Source organism: Cynocephalus volans, chromosome 4, assembly GCF_027409185.1.
Source record: "Cynocephalus volans isolate mCynVol1 chromosome 4, mCynVol1.pri, whole genome shotgun sequence".
Lineage (NCBI taxonomy): Eukaryota > Metazoa > Chordata > Mammalia > Dermoptera > Cynocephalidae > Cynocephalus > Cynocephalus volans.
Genome location: NC_084463.1, coordinates 15054251 through 15074183, shown reverse-complemented (window position 1 = coordinate 15074183; position 19933 = coordinate 15054251). Strand labels below are relative to the sequence as shown.

General features: G+C 40.0%; 1 non-coding gene and 1 pseudogene across 1 annotated transcript; one reads left to right on the top strand and one right to left on the bottom strand.

Moving 5' to 3' along the window:
* Positions 1 to 1078: 1078 nt before the first annotated feature.
* Positions 1079 to 1153, bottom strand: TRNAI-UAU (transfer RNA isoleucine (anticodon UAU)). The gene has a single exon. It is a non-coding gene; the product is annotated as a tRNA-Ile (tRNA).
* Positions 1154 to 10408: 9255 nt separating this feature from the next.
* Positions 10409 to 10604, top strand: LOC134374793 (H/ACA ribonucleoprotein complex subunit 3-like; annotated as a pseudogene).
* The last annotated feature ends 9329 nt before the right edge of the window (positions 10605 to 19933 follow it).

Sequence of the window (19933 nt, the reverse complement as noted above, 5' to 3'; positions counted from 1 at the left end):
GAATTAGCTTATCTTGCAGCCCAAATACAAAGGAAATGGATTTGGGGGAGCAATCGAAGTCTACCAAATTCAGAAGTGAACTATGTGTTTACTGTTCTCTCTCTTTTCTTTTCTTTTTCTTTTTTTCTAAAAGATGACCGGTAAGGGGATCTTAACCCTTGGCTTGATGTTGTCAGCACCACGCTCTCCCAAGTGTGCTAACCAGCCATCCCTATATAAGATCCAAACCCTTGGCCTTGGTGTTATCAGCACCACACTCTGCCGAGTGAGCCACGGGCCGGCCCTATTCTCTCTCTTTTCTTCTCCTTCTCTTCTCTCTTTTCTTCTTCCTAATATAGTCATAACTTAGAGAAGGATGTGATCACACACACTGCATGAAGTATGGTGACATTCCTAATGGGGTGTGAAGCAGATCAGCTGGGGAGGAGATTGGACTCTCTGAACAGAAACTTCTGGAATGTCCTGAAGCAACAGATGGATCTAATGTCAAAGTGGTTTGTAAGATGGGAATAAGGGTGAAACACTTTATCTTCTGGGATCAGCACTGTCAGCATGAAAGTCCACACGTTAAGCACCTGCTCATGCTTTGTGCAGCAGGAGCAAGTTCCACCAACACACGCCCTACTAATGAGGAAACTGCAAAAGAGAACTCAGGAGATTAAACACAGATCTACAGGGAGGGATGTGTTTACATCCTATATGTGAGTAGAGTGAGTATATTTTTAGGGTAGCAAGTTCTGGCCAAACAAGTTTAACATAAAAACATGAGAACAGCCCTACTTCAGTAGACCCACCCAATTCAATATACTGTCTTTGAGAGTGGATCTGAAAACATAATTATTTATGTAGAGCTGAATGTGTAAATGACTAATTTAGTTCTCGTTATGCGCAGTCTTGTTATGAACCTACACCACCTTCCCTATTAGATTAACTCTCCACTAGGACAGGGTTGCCTACTAAATCACCACCTACCTAAGAACTTTGGGAAAAGTCATTCTGGATAGACAAGTTAAACACATAGGCAAGTATGTCTTCTCTAAGCACTAATTTTTGTGTTTTGTGGGGTTTTTTTGGTGGCTGGCCAGTATGGGGATTTGAACCCTTATCCTTGGTGTTATAAACACCACACTCTAACCAACTGAGCTAACTGGCTAGCCCTCTAAACATTAATTTTTTAATGTATATAAAACTTTACTAATTAGACAAACTATGATAACAATAGGGTATAATAAAGTTTGTAGAACCGTTTGTCTGTACACCAAATGTCCCAGAATGCAGCACTTCTAAATGTTTATGCAGGATTTTTATAGTTTTTCCTGTCACTTTCCCTCTTATCTACTCCCACTTCTCTATGCTCATTGAGTAGAGCTTACTTATTACAGACTCTCTTCTCTTCTAATACAGTTTCTAATCTGCTATGGTGAGATGATAATTGTTACATTTGCACCATACTTCGCCCATTGTAAAGTGCTCAGCTGACCTTTGCAGTTGACATCACTGTCTGTGGGTCATGGCCCTGGGGCCTGACCAATCAAAACATTCCATCTCCCTTGCCAATGATTGGTTCAGGGATGGAAACATGACCCTAGCTGGGGCTGTTAGACTCTGCCCTGGGATATTTGTCAGAGTGATCAGGAAAGCAGTTCTCCTGAAGGTGTCATAACACTGTAAAAGAAATGGGTAAATCTGTGCTGCCACGGTCCATCTTGCTGTCACATGGAAGAATTTAACAGAAAAACAGCCAAGAAACGGAGGGAGACAGACCTGACCTCATTTGAATACCTGAATCCTGCACTTTTCAGTTTGCGTGAGCTCCTGCCTTCACCCCACCACACATCAATTTTTTGTTTATACTTTTGTTTAAACTGGTTTGTGTTGGGTTTCTGTCATTTGGAACCAAAAGAGTTCTTTCCATTTTTATTTATTTATTTTTGGGACATCTGGCCAGCATAGGGATCATTGATTCTTTCACTAATTGGTCTTTTTCAAGGCAATTTTATGTTGTTTGTGGTTCTTTCCCAAAAGAGTTCTGACAAACACAAACTTCACATCAACACTTTGAGATAGTAGGATAATTATTATTGGTTTTATAGATTGAGAAACTAATGACTTCTCCCATAAATGAATACAATTTATTTAAACAGAAAAAGAACTTCAGTCCAGGTCTTGATTTCTTAATCTAGAGCTTTTTTTTTTGTTGTTGTTGTTGTTGCTGTACTACATTGTTTTTCAAATAGCTAACTGTGTTAAAATTGCATATAAAACTATAGACAGGAGCTGGTTAGTTGGCTCAAACACCAAGGGTAAGGGTTTGGATCCCAGTACCAGCCAGCCACCAAAAAGCAAAACAAAACAAAAAACTAGAGAAAGTGTGCTCTGAGAAAGGGCCCACAGGTAAGGCACCACGGAGTCTAAATAGTTAATGCTCAAGGTCAAGTGATCAGATTCCCGTAAGGGCCAGCTGTCAAACAAACAAACAAATAAATAAATATTTAATGCTTCTTGCCACTTGGAGATCAGATTTGCTGAGGCCAGTCTCCCTCCTCTGCACCCCACAGCATGCCAGAACCTTCAACATTCAATGAAAGAATCCATCCAGTGGGGGCCCCAGGACTGCCTAGAGGACAGATTTTCTAAAACAAAGACCCCGCAAAACAAGTTTTAAACAATTTCAATTTGCATGTTTTCTCCCCAGTGGGTAAAGGTTTTTCTTTCTTTCTTTTTAAATTATGTTTTTCTTCCTATGTTTAAAGAATCTGCAAAACTTATTATAAAAAAGAAAAACAGCATTCCCTTGCTCCCTCCACCCACTTTCCTGTTTCCCCAGAGGCAACATTTTCTACTCTTTTAACTGATTCCTTTGTGTTTTCCTGCATATTTTAAAACATAGTTATACTGCTAAACATAGTTATACTGCTACTTACTCATTTTTCTGCTTTAGTCATTATCTATTGATTTCCCTATTATGGAAGATGGGGATTTATCTCTCTGTCACACACACACACACACATATGCACACTCAACCACTACCAAATGTTTATATATCCCATCTGCCATTCCCCATTACAACTGTATCACAATTTTGGCTATTAAGTCTTGTTAAGGTTATTGAGTCACTAAGACTATGTAAATGCCATTCACAAGTGAATCATAGCATATACCATGACTACTTTTCTTTTCCTGCAAAATTTTTTGCTTTCCAGAAGTTAATAATTATCTTGTTTGTTTGAATGCTTAGTTTTCTATGTACTGATCGTTAATTCAGCCCCAAACTGCACCAGCTATGAAATCCTCACTCAATACATTAAGTGCTTTGGGTGTTCCATGGCTTTCCTTTTGCACACATCTCTCTGGGAGCCTCTGACCCACTGCAGTCTAAGCTGGTTGCTATGACCCCTAGTGCACAGCTGTCTCCCTGATCCCCTCTCACCACATTCTGGAGATTCCCTTTACCTTTATCTTGCGTTGCATTTCCTCATCCCATGTTTTCCTCCTTCTTGATTTACTTCCTCGTTTTGGTGAAACATATCCTTCCGTTGCTTCCTTACTAAAATATAGATGGGAAATAAATTTTTGGAGAACTTGCATGCTTGAAAATGTCTTTGCTTTCATACTTCATTGCAAGTTTGGCTATGTTTGAGGTCCAAGGTTGTAAATAATTTTTCCTCAGAATTTTCAAGGCATCCCTTCATTGTCTCCTAGCTTCCAATGTGAAGTCATTTCGATTCCTAAGCTTTTCTATGTGTCCTGTTTTAAGTTTTGTTTAGGTTTTTTCTTTCTGGGACCTCTTCTCTGTATCCTGATTTTCTTTTTCTTTTCTTTTTTTTTTTAAATGATGACCTGTAAGGGGATCTTAACCCCTGACTTGGTGTTGTCAGCACCACACTCACCCAGTGAGCAACCAGCCATCCCTATATGGGATCCCAACCCGTGCCCTTGGTGTTGTCAGCACCACACTCTCCCAATTGAGCCATGGGCCAGCCTGTATCCTGGTTTTCTGATATTCTTTGATGTTGTGCCTTGTTGTGGGTCTGCTTTCATTCACTGTGCTGGTGCTAGATGGGATGTTTCAGTCTAGAGACTCATGTCCTTCAATTCTGGGGAACATTCTTTAATTACTCATTCGGTGATTTCCTCTCCTCTGATTTCTCTATTCTCCCTAGCACCTATTAATTACATGCTAAATTTTCTGGTCTAATTATCTTGGGGATTATTTTCCATGTTTTTCCCCCTCTTTCATCTTTGTAAGATTTCTTCAATTTTATCTTGCAAATTTTGTTACATATTAAAAAATTTCTGCTATCATATTTTTAATTTCCAAGAGTTCCTTCTTGTTTATGAGTGTTTCTCTATATAGTGGACTGGTTTTCTTTTTTTTATTAATTCAATAGCTTCTCTCATTTATTTGAGGGTTATTACTGATAGATTTTTAATTTTTAATTATTTTTCATTTTATTTTGGAAGAATTTTAAATTTCCCCCAAATTTCAAGAATAGTTTGTTAGGTTTTTGTTTTCTTTTTTTGCTGGCTGGCTGATACGGGGATCCTAACCCTTGACTATGGTATTATCAGCTCTGTACTCTACTGAGTAAGCTATCTGGCCAGCACACAAGAATAGTTCGAAGAACTTTTCTCCTGAACCATTTGAGAGTAAATTGCCAGCACGATGCCCAACATTCCCAATTTCACTGTGTATTTCCTCAAACAGGGACATTCTACCTAACAACACAATCATTAAAATCAACAGGTTAATGATGATCCATGACTGCCGTCTAATCCACAGACCCCAATTAAGTTTTTCCAATAGTCCCAGTGCTGTCCTTTATAGTAAAGGATCCATTCCAGGACCATACATTGAATTTATTGCCATGTCTTTTAGTTTCTTTCAATCTGGAACAATTCCTTGGTGTTTCCTTGGCTTTTGTGATCTTCACAATTTTTTTACAGGCCAATCATTTTATAGAATGTCCCTCTGAGTTTCCTTACAATGGAATTCAGGTTTTGCATTTTGGGGGCAGGGAACAGTACAAAAGTGATACCGTGTTCTTATTGCCTATTAGGTGTTACCTGATTTAAATTTATCCCATTATGGAAAATGTTAAGTTTGACCGCTTGATGAAGCTAGTGTCCGCTAGGCTTTTCTAGTATAAAGTTACTCTTTTGCCCTTTGTAATTAGTAAGCATTTTGTGGAGAAGTACTTTGAGGCTATTTACATATCCTATTATTCATCAAACTTTTACTATATTTAGTTTTTTTGGCTGAATGAATCATTACTATGATGGCTGTCTAATGGTGATTTTCCAGTTGTCATTCTACTCTAGAGAAAAATTGTCTCTTCTCATTTATTTCTATCACTATGAGTATCTAGGTTCCTATTTCATTTGATGGATGGACATTTTACTCTCTTTATTTTGGGGCTCGGATTTGGTTACGGGGAGCCTCCTTCAAGCCCCTCCTATACGCTTTTGACAGGTCTCCATCACTATCTCTTTTTTTTTTTTTTTTTTTTGTGGCTGGCTGGTACCGGGATCCAAACCCTTGACATTGGTGTTATAACACTGCACTCTAATCAACTGAGCTAACTGACCAGCCTCCATCATTCTTTAAGCAATTTACTTTATCGCCACAGCAAGTTGGTCCAAGTTTGTCTTCCTCATCTCAGACCTTGAATCATTCATTTCTCCAAGGATCACTGGTTTCTTTTAGTGGAGAATGGTATTTCTCTGTCTACCCAATACCAGTTTTTTTCCCTTTCCATATCTGTGAATTCCTTTTTGTTCCATGAGAAACCTGGCTCCCATTGTCCTCAATATATGTGTTTGTTTGATCAATCCTGTTTATAACCCATCTCCTGTTCTGGTTGCTCCAAACTGGCCCTATACTGATGACTGCCTCACCTCATTTTGCTCTAAAACCCCACATGTAGACACTTTCTCCCCCCATACCCACCCACCCCCGACACTCTCCTCATTCTGCTCGGGCAGCTATAAACTCTTTTGGCCACTGTCACATGCAACCCCCCACCCCTCCAAGGATGCCATCTGACCTCCATTCGGGCCCCAATGCACCATGTGGGCTGTGGGGAAGACTCCTCATTTTGCTCAGACTCTGATCTTCCAATCCATGTGGCTACCACTGCTTCCCTGGACAGACACCCTTCTTGCCCTGCTCAGGCTCTGGCACCTTGCAGAATTAATTACTCCCTTCTCAGTACTCCTTCTAGGCTTAATACATATTCTCATTATGGCATCCATCATTGTGTTATATTTGTTTATATGGCTATCTTTGCTGCTACTGGAATATAAGATCCTTGAGGTCAGCTATCTGCTTTCATCTGTATCTGCTTCCCTATAGTCAAGTATGGTGCCTAGAACACAGTGGATGCACAGTTAATGTTTATTGAACAGAACTTGAAACCGGCTTGAACTGGTATGTATTGGTATGTTCCTTTGTTCTAAACCTACTTGAATGAGGTATTTTACGGAGTGCGTGGGTCACTGTCTCCACGTCTGCCCTGGATGACCTTCTAATGGAACTTGTCCTGCTAACGGAACAAGATGTCTTTTACAAGTGGAACCAAAAGAAAGGGACTAAGAAATGTGGGCCACAATCTGAAGCAAAGGATGCCTAAATGGTTACAGGACAGATCCAAAAGTGAGGAAGACCAGAATTTCCCTAAGCCAGACATATGTAACTTTGCCATATCAAGACTACCTCATTTTTTTCCCTTGCTCCCTGGCCTCTTAAAAACATGCCCAGACCTTGGATCTGGGAGGCAGGTTTGAGCTTGTCTCCTGTCTCCTTGCTCATCGGCCACATAATGAAGCTCTTTTTTTTCCACAAAAGCCAGTGTTGCAGAGTTTGGCTTTCTTTGCTCATCAGGCAGCAAGTCCATTGTTCAGTAACAAATTGAATTTCTATGCAGGTCAGGAATGAAGGAAGAAGGGGAAAAAAGATGCTGAGAGAGAACAGGGAGGCAGGAACTAAGGTTGTGAGGTGGCATAGTGTATGCCAATGTATGCAGTTTGGATTTCACCCTATGGAGAACTGGAACCAGCAGGATCTCCAAGCTGGGGGGTGATATGTATAAATTTGTTTAAGAAGCCAGTTCTAATAGCAGTGTGAAGGGTAGATTGAAATGGGGAAAAGGCTGGTGTGTGAGAGAACATTTTGAAGGCTGTTGCAGGCAATTTATAAGATATATTGACAACATATAACATAATGGTGAGATATATAATGCAGGCAATAGATGACAAATGTGTACATCAAGATAATGGCAGAGGGGCATTATAGACAAAAGGGCTAAGTCAGTATTTCCAAAACAAAGTTGACAATTTAATTCGGGGGTGGGGGGAGGGCTGGCTGGTTAGCTCGGTTGGTTAGAGTGCCACTTTGTAACACCAAGGTCATGGGTTCAGATCCCACTACTGGCCAACCACACACACACAAAAAAAAAAGTCAGAGGGGTAAGATAATGAGAGGAATCAAGGTTTCTGGTGATCTGATTAACCAGAATATACAATATAGGAAAGCAGGGGGGTTGGGAGGACTGCTTAGATACGTGAGAAAGAAGGAATAGTGAGATAGTCAGAATGCATATTCATAAAGTCACAAGATGGGAACACAAGCCTGGGGGCTATGTGACTTGGTGGTTGCCAGCACACTAATGGCTGGTGAAGCCATGACTGGGGTGAGATAAAGTTCTAAGGAAGAAAGAACCAGGAAGGGGGGAGTCCTGGAAGCCCAAGGAGGAAAACATGGAGAAATAGTGGTAATTCAATGAAGTCAAATGCTGGAGAATAATGTTTTTAATGTTTGTTATATAAAATCCCTTAGGATGCTTGGTGGTATTCTACTGGGGATGTAAGGGAGCAAAGAGAGCTATGGGCAACTGAGTTTGTAAAATTCCATGTTAAATAAATTTGAACAAGTCTTTATCACGTAGGAATTTACATTTAATATATTAATTCACACTGAGAATTCCCCAGAGAGAAACATATTCATTCATTTATTCAACTTAACAAACATTAAACATCTTTTAAGTGCTTGGAATTATGAGGCTATTACAGTAACAAAACAGACAGGGTTCCTGCCCTCAAGAACTTACATTTAAGTAAATCAGACATAAACTAATTACACAAATTAGTGAATTGCAATCATGCTAAATGCTACAGAGTTGAAGCACAGGGTACCACAAAAGTGTATAATAGGAGGAACATGAACACACTTTTTCACCAGAGCAGCTCAGGAACTAGTGTTCTGCAGAACGAAATTTAGGAAATGTGGTTGTGGAAAGGTCAAGTAGGATGAGAACCAGAGCATATGTCATTGGATTTAACAATAAAGAGGTCATTGATACTAGTGAAAGCTATTTCAGAGTGAGAGTTGATGAAATCTACACAGAATGTCTTTCGTTTTGGTAGTAAGGGAAGATGAAATAGGGCACGGGGAAGACAAAGTCTAGGGAAAAATGTCTTCAGTCTGGGGAGTCATAACTATTTGCAAATTAAAAGGAAGGAATGAGAAGAGCTAGACAACTTGCAATAAAAGATAGTGAGGGTATTCATTCATGGATTCACTTGTAAATGTATGTTTAGCATATTCTTTGCTTTAGGGACTATACCAGGCACTTGAGACCAATGGAGAACACAATATATTTGATCCCTTCTCTCCTGAAGCTTGTATTCTAACAGGGAAGACAAACAATGAACAAGTCAGCAAATGAAGAAATAAAATAATTAGATCTTGTGATGCAGGTTGCAATGAAAATAAACCAGATGCTGTGACAGCAAATGGGGTGAAGTGGTTGCGGAGGTGACTTAGAGGAATGATTTATTTACTTGGAGACCTGAACAGTAAGAAACAGCAGCTGTGTGAGGAGAGGGAAGGAGTGCTCCAGGTAGAGGAAGCAGTAAGTTCAAAGTCCTGAGGTGGGAATTTAGCTGATCCGAACTTCAAAGGGCCACTGTGGCTGGAACAGAATGAGCAACTATGGGAGTGGCATGTGCTGAAGCAGGAGGAGTAGGTAGGATTCAGATCATGCAGGTCCTTGTAGACCAGGGCAGAGTGTTTGGAATATGTTCTCCGCTCATTGGGAAGCCATTGAATATGCAGGATAGTGATGTTCTCATTTACATTTAAAAAATCACTAAGGCTATGTGCAGAATAGATAAGGGTAAGGCAAGAGGGTAAACAGGGAGCCCAAGTTAGGACACTACAGCAGTAAACAGGCCAATGAAAGCCAATTCTGTCTGGATGAGGTGGAGGCAATGGGGTGGTAAGGAGTGGGTAGATTCAGAAAATATTTTATGGGGGGAAATACAGGCATGAAGGGCTGGCTTACACTCCTTCACGAGTGTGTGCTCACACTCAACAAGAGTGACATGAAAAGAATGTCCCCAGTAGATATTTCTCTGTTTTCCTGGTGGATCTGGGGAAGAGGGGGTGGGGAAGGATGCTGGTATGACTATACAATTCTTGCCAAGGAAGGAATACACTGGTACGACGACTGTAATTTTTTCTTTCTTCCTCATATCACCTCAATCTTTTTTCCCCTCTACCTGAGACAGTTGTTCTAGGACCAGGTCTTGCAACTACAAGAATTGGAAGCAGGGATGATTTCTAAGCAAGAAACTGTAACTGTATTTTAAAACCTCATGTCAGAATTCCTAAGGGCCTGATGGGGTGGGTTGTACCTTCACCCTATTTGGCAAAATTGGGGTTAACAATGAACGTGGCTATATTGCCTGGTGGTAAATATAGCCAACTAGTTCTGCACCTATGTAACCTTATCTTATATGAACAGGAGTGGACTGAGGGGGAGGCACTTGCTAGACTAGTACTGCTGCCTGAAATCTAAACAATCACAGTGGCCAAACCTAATGTTCTTTCCATAGGCGAAAAAGTTTGGGCATTAATGAAGAGAAGGAGGAACAGTAGCTCAGCGTTAAGAACGAATAAATGGGTTATGTAATGAGGGAAATGCAATATTACTTTAACACCTCAAAAGAGGCTCAGAGCTCAATTATTCCAGATGCCTGAAAGGGTGAAGCTATGATTGCTGAGACCACTCCTGCTTTTGGAGTCTGACAAGATTGAATGGCAGCCTGCACACCCAAGCAGCTTCACCCTGGAAGACATATTCATACAATATAATAATGAACTAGACTGCTTACTAATGGCTGAATGGGATTCTAGTAATGTGCTAGATTCTTCTGAATTGTATAACCTTTTTTAAAATTAAAATTAATTTGTTTTTTTCATAGCTGGCTTGTATCAGGATCCAAATCCTTGAGCCTGGTGTTATAAGAGTTATATATCCTTGAGGGAGGAAATTGACAAACACGTGAAGTGATCAGGCAAACTGAGCTGCAGACAGAAATTGGAACCTTTAGCTTAAGAGTGTTCATGTTTCTCCAGTATTACCTCAATGAGCAGGGAAATCGGGTCTCTATGCTGAAAAAATTTGATCTTACACAAACAACAAACCTGCTCAGCCCATCCAGCTCAGTTCTCTCCAGACAGCAAATACCGGAGGCAACAAATCACCATCGAGAAACGCTTCAGGGTGCTCATGACTCAGCAACTGCACCCTGTCCTCTGAGGGTCCCTTAAACTTCATGTCTCATCTGCTTCCTGCTATCCCTCGGAGACTCCCCAACCAAACTCTTCAGTCTGTGAGCCATGAAGACTTCCTACCATCCATGCTCTTTGGAATCCAACCCCGTCATGGCCTTTGATCATGCTTGTGTGGGGCAATTCCATTCAGAGGTAATAAGTTTGACTCTTTCTCCTATTTTGAATTACTGCCAGGTTGTTAAAGACAAAATGGTTTGGAAAAAAAAAAAAAAAAAAAGAAGAGTTGTATATCCTTTTGATGAAAGAGATACGTGTTAAAGACCAGAAGGTGTTCTGTGATATTGTGGAAATATATAGCTGGCAGTGAAGCCAATGTACATTTGGTAGACATCATTCAGAGATTGCGCAGGGATGGAACCAAAAGACGTCTCAGAGGGAGTAAGTGGAGGTTTCCTAAGGGCAGAATCTGCAGAAGATGATAAGCCAAATGAAGTGGTGGAGACTGACAGGCAGCAATTAGACACAGGCCTAGAATTCTCAAGAACTGGAAGAGGAAGGTAAGAGTTCTTGATCTGTCCCAAGTTCCTTTGGCAACTCCACCTTGTCCTTGAGTAATGTCCAGAAGTGCTCTGCTGTTAAATGGGCCTGATTTCAGAGGACTATGTAAACTCAATTAATAAATATCTTCTAAGTTAAAAAAAGAAAAAATATTTTAGAGGTTAAACCCATGGGACTTGGTGAGTGACTGGATGTGGGAGATGAGGGAAAGATCTAGGATGAGGAAGTGGAGATTGAGATAATGTATAGGTCTTTTGGAAAATTTATTTTTAAAGAGAAGACTAAAGGGAAGGGGCAGTTGATTCAAGAGCCCCTTTAATGCACGTGTACTGAACATCAACCAAATGCCAAGAAGAAGAAAAAAACACACTAGGGTACTTCGAAAAGTTTGTGGAAAAATAGCATTAAAAGATAATATGAATCTTTCCAAGAACTTTTTGAAATAGTTTCATAGATCCAGTCCTGTGGAAGGCAAACCTACAACCAAATTAACTCTGATACCAAGTAATTTGCACAGCAATAAAAATTTGCACAATGGTGGCATGGAGGTGGGAGTAATTGACTCTGTCTGGGGTACTGGAGGAAAGAGATGCAAGGAAAGAAGCTAATGCTAGATTCTGTGGAACATAAGTCTAGAGATGGAGAAGGGAAACTGAGGAAAACTGAGCTCTATGACCTTGATTTTTTCTATTAAGTATGAGGTAGTCATCTGCTATGAGTAAGTAATAGGTTAGAAGGTTTGAAGGAATGCTATATCTCCTTGGCTGTGTTCCAGATAGGTGACATGGCTGGATTTGCTCTTTGAGAATCCAGCGTGATGTCCCAGTCCTGGTCACAGGGCATTTTATGCTCACGTTACTGAGCCCAAGTCCAGCTGCCTACTGCCCAGATGAAAAAACAAACGATTCAAAAGTCAAATTGTTGGTAGACTAGGACGGCAGCTTTATTCAACTGAGGAGATGGCCAGGCAATAACTATCTCAAAGGCTCAGTTGTACCGAAGGGTTTTATGGGGTAAGAAGCAGGAAGTGAAAAGCAGGAGGGAGGGAGATGTGAGCTGTGGGGCTCTGTGCAAGCAGGCAGGTGCAAGGTCTCACCAAGGCTCTGTCTGGTTTCTGTTCCTGTCCTTGATATTCTCTTAGGATCCTGCAGGATTTTGATTTGCTTCAGGGTCGAATCAGCTCTTTCGCAAAGTCTCCTTGTAGCTTTGCAGGGCTCTGGCTAGCCTTGGAATTCTGCAAGCCTCAAAGAAGAACTGTTAATTTTGCAAGGTACTGACTAGCTTTCAACAGCCTTGTTTTTCCACTTAGTAAGTAAAATAAAGTCAGGGAATGGTAAGAAAGAGAGGAGAAAAACAAAACAAAACACAAAACTATGTCTCTTAAAAATCTTCCCACAGCCCAGGTGGTTTTAGGTCCCAACAATGGCTTCAGTCCTGCTCACTCCAACACTCATACAGAGATATCGTTGTGGGAACAGCCCCCAAAAGTCTTAATTTTCCCCAAGTTACTTATGATTACTCAATTATTCATTTGATAGCATTTAATAAGCATTTTTTTGTTCACCTGGCATAGAATAAATGAATAAGTAATGAATGAATGAACAAAAGAATGAATGGTTGAATGAACAAGTGAAAAATTATACTAGAAACAAGATTTAACTAAAATTTGAGAATTATATTAGCTAGCTTCACTTTTAGCACTGAGACAGGCTTTGAAGCTGTCTAGATTGTCCACTATAAAAATAGTTATTGTTTATTGAGGCTTTCAGTGAGTCAGGCCCTATGCTAAGCATTTTACATTTATTTCTCATTTACTCTTCTTACCACCTCCCCAGAGGCAGATGTAACATCCTAATTGTGCAGATGAGAAAAAGTCATAAGGAGGTTAGATAACTCAGGAATTCAAACCCAGGTCTTTTTTTTTTTTTTTTTTTTTTTTTGGTGTCTGGCTGGTATGAGCAAACCCAGGTCTTAATATTCCATAGTCAGATCTCAACACTATACATATTTTTACTTCCAAAAGTGAAAAGATTTCTTGATCATTTGAATATGTATCATGTTAGTTACTGAAAGTGTGAGGAGTGGATGTAAGGAAGTGGATGTTAAATAAGGAAGCTTCCACTTTTACTGGCTGGAAGAACACATAGACACGCATCTTTAAATAAGGAAGGTGGTGATCTTTGACACTCATGCCACTGACTGTGGACACACAACCTGATATCATTGTCATCATTTCACTCTTTCCAGCAAATTAATCAGCCAATAAGTATAGAACATCTTAATATCAATCAATTTACAAATAAAAACAAATTCTGCTATGTGGAATGGGCAATTATAAGACATGATACCTTCCTTAAAAGAGCTTCTAGTACAAGAAACAAGACCACAAAAAAACTCAATAAATACAAACAAGGCAGTACTTACTTGGGTCCTAAACTGTGTAGCATAGTTGTGAAGGTTAATTCTAGGTGTCAACTTGATTAGGTTAAGGAATGCCAAGACACCTGGTAAAGCTATCTTTTTAGGTACGTCCATGAGGGTATTTCCAGCAGAGATTAGTATGAGAGACTGAGTGAACTGGGTAGGAACGAACACCCTTCAATGTGGGTGGGAACTGCCAATCCCTGGGGGCCCGGAGAGAACAAAAGACGGAGAAAAAAGATAAAGCTCTCTCTCTGTCCACTGGAGCTGGGATACACTCTTCTCTCCTGTCTGTGGACATCAGAGCTCGAGACTCTTCAGCTTTTGGGGTCCAGGACTTAAACCATCGGCTTCCCTGGTTTTGAGGCCTTCAGACTTGGACTGAGCCATGCTACCGGCATCCGGTTTGCAGATGGCCTGTTGTAGGACTTTTCTTCACAATCACGTGAGCTAATTCTCCTAATAAATCCCCTCTCCTATATTTATAACATATGCTATTGGTTCTGTCTTTCTAGAGAACCCTGACTAATACAATAGTCTGTAAACAAAGACTTTGGGAGACATAATGTTTGGAGTCATCTGAGAGAAGGGAAAGTAACATTCACTGAACTTTTAAAAAAATTTAATACATTTACTATGTATTAGATATTGTAGTTTCTTCACATACATTATCTTATTTTGATCTATTATCCAATATCATTCAATAAACACTTCCTGAGCTTCTATTATATGTGTACAAAACACCTTAGTAGGTGTTATTGGTGAAAGAAAGATGTACATGACTTTATTCCTGTCCTCAATGAGCTTAGAAACAAGACATAGTTAGAAGTGGCTATGATACAAGGTGATTAAATTAATTTATTGTCCAAATTGGGATATCTTTGAGAAAAAACAGGAGCACTATTAATAGTTATCTTGGAAAACCCCACATCATTCTGAACAAACCTGGTTGTATCACCTTAGTAATGAAAGAGCTCAAAGTGGTAGGAGCACAAAGGAGTGCTTGGAATGAATCAGCAGGCTGGCGGGTTAGCTCAGTTGGTTACGGCATGGTGCTGATAACACCAAGGTCCATGGTTCAATTCCCTGTGCTGGCCAGCCACCCCCAAAAAAGATCTGGAATGAATCAGCAAAGCTGAATTAATGGCAGAAGTGGATATAAGTTGGGCTTGCTGCTTGGAAGGGCACAAGCAATAAACATGTAACCAAAATAATTTCATTTAACTTAATGGGGTATAGAGTAAGGAAGGAGGGGCGCCAGGGAAGGCATCTAGGAAGAGGTAACATTTAAACAGAGATAAATGATGAGAGGGATCAAGAAATTCAAAGACAAAAAAATCTTAAGAAGAGTCATCTCAGCGGTAATCTGAAGGTCAATAGGCCCAATCTCCCACTCGTGGGGACCTGGGACTGGGGGAGGAGGTTCCAAGAGCCTTCTACTTATCCTGAAAGGAAACAGTGGATTTAAATTTTATTCTGCAAGTAATGGAGAATCATTAGAGACTCTTGAGCAGGATGGTGATATGACAGGAAAAGTACTCTGGCATTAGCGTACAGGATGGTTAGAGAGGGGAAGAGTTGAAGTAGGAAGTCCAGCAATGCGTATGGAGCACAGAGTCGTCCAGCAAGGGAGACAGAAGCTCTGTAGAGTCCACACACCCTGTGGGGGGGCTGCCGCCACGTGATCCAGCAGCAGGTAGGCTTCACCGCCACCACCCGCCTCCATCCCAAGCCCAGCCTAGCATGCACAGAGCAGGGAGACATCCTGCAGGGGAAGGCGAAGCTCTGCAGAGACCACACACTCTGCAGGGCGCATCCCAGCAGCCCGGGCCAGAGTGCATGGAACAGGGAGAAGTCCAGCACGGGAGGTGGAAGCTCAGCAGAGACCACACACCCTGCGGTACTGCCCCATGATCCAGCAGCCCGGCAGAGTCCAAGCTGCCCAGAGAGGTGGCTCCCCGGAGAAGCCCAAGACCCGAGGCGACCACGCACGCAAGGCACTAGTGGCCAACTGAGCAGTCACTGAGGTAGCCATACCAAATTGGCAACCACAACAACATCTTAGTCAGTCAATAGTGTCAAACCTGTGGACTGTGAAACCTCCTGCCACAATGAATAAACATCAAAGAAAAGACACGCAGAAATACAAAAAATCAAGAAAGTACATCACCAAAGGATAATAACTCTCAAGCTCTAGATCCTATAGAACAAGAAGCCCTTGAAATGACTGACAAGGAATTTCGAGTGATAATTCTAAGGAAACTGAATGAGATACAAGAAAACTCAGCTAGACATCATGATGAAACGAGGAAAAGTATACAGGACCTGAAAGAGGAAATGTACAAGGAAATCAATGTCCTGAAAAAAAATGTAGCAGAACTTGCCGAACTGAAGAAGTTATTCAGCGAAATAAAAAACACAATGGAGAGTTTAACCAGCAGGCTTGCGGAAGTCGAAGAGACAACCTCTGAACTTGAAGATGGGCTGTTTGAAATAACACAAGCAGAAAAAAAAAAAGAAAGAAAGAAAGAAAGAAAAAAGAATCAAAGGCATTGAAGAAAATCTGAGAGAGATACCAGACAACCTTAAGCACTCAAATATCCAAGTCATGGGTATTCCAGAAGGGGAGGAAAGGGAGATTGCATTGAAAACATATTCAACAAAATAGTGGCAGAAAACTTCCCAGGTATAGGAAAAATCACAGATCTTCAGATCCAGGAAGTTCAACGATCTCCAAATGTATTCAACCCAAAAAAGTCTTCTCCAAGACATGTTATAGTCAAACTGAGAAAACTCAAAGACAAAGAGAGAATCTTAAAAGCTGCAAGAGAGAAGCGTCAAATCACCTATAAGGGAGCCCCAATCAGGCTAACATCAGACTTTTCATCACAAACCCTAAAAGCCAGAAAGGAATGGGATGATATTCAAGATACTAAAAGACAGAGATTGTCAGCCAAGAAACTCTACCCTGCAAGGATATCCTTCTGAAATGAAGGGCAAATAGTATATTTCTCAGACAAACAAAAACTGCGGGAGTTCACCACCACACGACCACCCTTACAAGAAATTCTCAAGGGAGTACTGGGTTTGGTTCCTGAAAAATAACTACCACTGCCATAAAAACCCAAGAAAAATCTAAACCCACTAGTATAATAAAAATGGCATTCATGAAGAGAAAACAAACAAACAAAAAGGCTATCTACAACCTAAGGAACCAACAAACACAGAAAACAAACAGTAAATCAGAAAGCAAGCAACAAAAGACACCTAAGACAACCAAACAATAATCAATAAAATGCTAGGAATAAATCAACACTTTTCAATAACAACTCTTAATGTAAAAGGCTTAAATTCCCCAATCAAAAGACGCAGACTGGCTGACTGGATTAAAAAGGAGGACCCAACTATATGCTGCCTTCAAGAGACCCACCTCACCCATAAAGAATCACATAGACTAAGAGTGAAAGGATGAAGAAAGATTTACCATGCAAACAGAAAAGAAAAAAGAGCTGGAGTAGCTATTCTTATGTCTGACAAAATAGACTTTAAACTAAAAACCATAAAAAGAGACAATGAGGGACACTACATAATGATAAAAGGACTGATCCATCAAGAAGACGTAACAATCATAAATATGTACGCACCCAATGTTGGAGCAGCCAGATTTATAAAACAAACTCTATTAGACCTAAAGAAGGAAATAGACACTAATACCATAATAGCAGGGGACCTGGGCCGAGCCCGTGGCGCACTTGGTAGAGTGCTGCGCTGGGAGCGCGGCAACGCTCCTGCCGCGGGTTCGGATCCCATATAGGACTGACTGGTGCACTCACTGGCTGAGTGCCGGTCACGAAAAAACGACAAAAAAAAAAAAAAAAAAAAAAGCAGGGGACCTGAACACCCCACTGTCAATATTGGACAGATCATCTAGGCAAAGAATCAGCAGAGAAACACAAGATCTAAACAATACTCTAGACCAATTGGAATTGGCAGATATCTACAGAACATTCCATCCAACAACCTCAGAATATTCATTCTTCTCATCAGCACATGGATCATTCTCCAGGATAGATCACATATTAGGTCACAAATCAAGTCTCAACAAATTTTAAAAAATTGGAATTATCCCATGTATTTTCTCAGACCACAATGGATTAAAATTAGAAATCAATAACAAATGAAATTCTGGAAACTATACAAACACATGGAAATTAAACAGCATTCTAATTAATGACATATGGGTCCAAGAAGAAATCAAAAAGGAAATCAAAAAATTTATTGAAACCAATGAAAATAAGGATAAATCATACCAAAACCTGTGGGATACTGCAAAAGCAGTACTAAGGGGGAAATTTATTGCATTAAAAGCTCACCTCAGAAGAATGGAAAGATGGCAAATGAACAACCTAACACATCACCTTAAAGAACTAGAAAAACAAGAACAATCCAAACCTAAAGTTAGCAGACGGAAAGAAATCATTAAGATCAGAGCAGAACTTAATGAAATTGAAACCCAAAAAACAATACAAATATCAATGAATCAAAAAGTTGTTTTTTGAAAAGAAATAAAATTGACAAACCATTAGCATGGCTAACAAAAAAAAAAGAATAGAGAAGATTCAAATAACAAAAATTAGAAATGAAAAAGGTGATATTACAACTGATTCATCTGAAATACAAGGAATCATTCGAGACTACTGTAAACAACTATACGCCAACAAATCTGAAAATCTGGAGGAAATGGATAAATTTCTGGACACACACAAGCTCCCAAAACTGAGTCATGAGGATGTAGAAAATCTGAACAGACCAATAACAATAAAGGAGATTGAAGCGGTTATCAGAAGGCTCCCAACAGAGAAAAGCTCAGGACCAGATGGATTCACAGCAGAATTTTACCAAACATTCAAAGAGGAATTGACACTGATTCTTTACACACTATTCCAAAGGATTGAAACAGACGCAAATCTCCCAAACTCATTCTGTGAAGCAAACCTCATCCTGATACCAAAACCAGGTAAAGATATAACCAAAAAAGAAAACTACAGGCCGATATCCTTGATGAATATAGATGCCAAAATCCTCACTAAAATAATATCAAACAGAATACAGCAACACATATGTAAAATTATTCACCACGATCAAGTGGGATTCATCCCAGGGATGCAAGGTTGGTTCAACATACGCAAATCAATAAATGTGATACACCATATTAATAAAGTCAAACACAAGGACCATATGATCATCTCTATAGATGCTGAAAAAGCATTTGATAAAATTCAACCCTCATTCATGACAAAGACCCTCTATATGTTAGGTATAGACGGAAAGTATCTCAACATAATTAAAGCCATATATGACAAACCCACTGCCAATATCATCCTGAATGGGGAAAAGCTGAAAGCTTTTCCTTTAAGAACAGGAACTAGACAAGGATGCCCACTCTCACCACTCCTATTCAACATAGTGTTGGAAGTACTAGCCAGAGCAATCAGAGAAGAGAGGGAAATAAAGGGCATCCAGATTGGAAAAGATGAAGTCAAACTGTCCCTGTTTGCAGATGACATGATCCTATATATCTAACAGCCTAAAGCCTCTACAAAAAAACTGTTGGAATTGATAAATGATTTCAGCACAGTAGCAGGATACAAAATCAACACACAAAAATCAGTAGCATTTCTTTTCTCCAATTGTGAACATGCAGAACGAGAAATCAAGAAAGCCTGCCCATTTACAATAGCCACCAAAAAAATAAAATACTTAGGAATTGAGTTAACCAAGGATGTGAAAAATCACTATAATGAGAACTACAAACCACTGCTGAGAGAAATTAGAGAGGATACAAGAAGATGGAAAGATATCCCATGCTCTTGGATTGGAAGAATCAACATAGTGAAAATGTCCATACTACCCAAAGTGATATACAAATTCAATGCAATCCCCATCAAAATTCCAATGCCATTTTTCTCAGAAATGGAAAAAACTATCCAGACATTTATATGGAATAATAAAAGACCACGCATAGCCAAAGCAATGCTGAGCAAAAAAAATAAAGCTGGAGGCATAACACTACCTGACTTTAAGCTATACTACAAAGCTATAATAACCAAAACAGTATGGTACTGGCATAAAAACAGACACACTGACCAATGGAATAGAATAGAGAATCCAGAAATCAACCCACACACTTACTGCCATCTGATCTTTGACAAAGGCACCAAGCCTATTCACTGGGGAAGGAACTGCCTCTTCAGCAAATGGTGCTGGGATAACTGGATATCCATATGTAGGAGAATGAAACTAGATCCATACCTCTCACCATATACTAAAATCAACTCAAAATGGATTAAGGATTTAAATATACACCCTGAAACA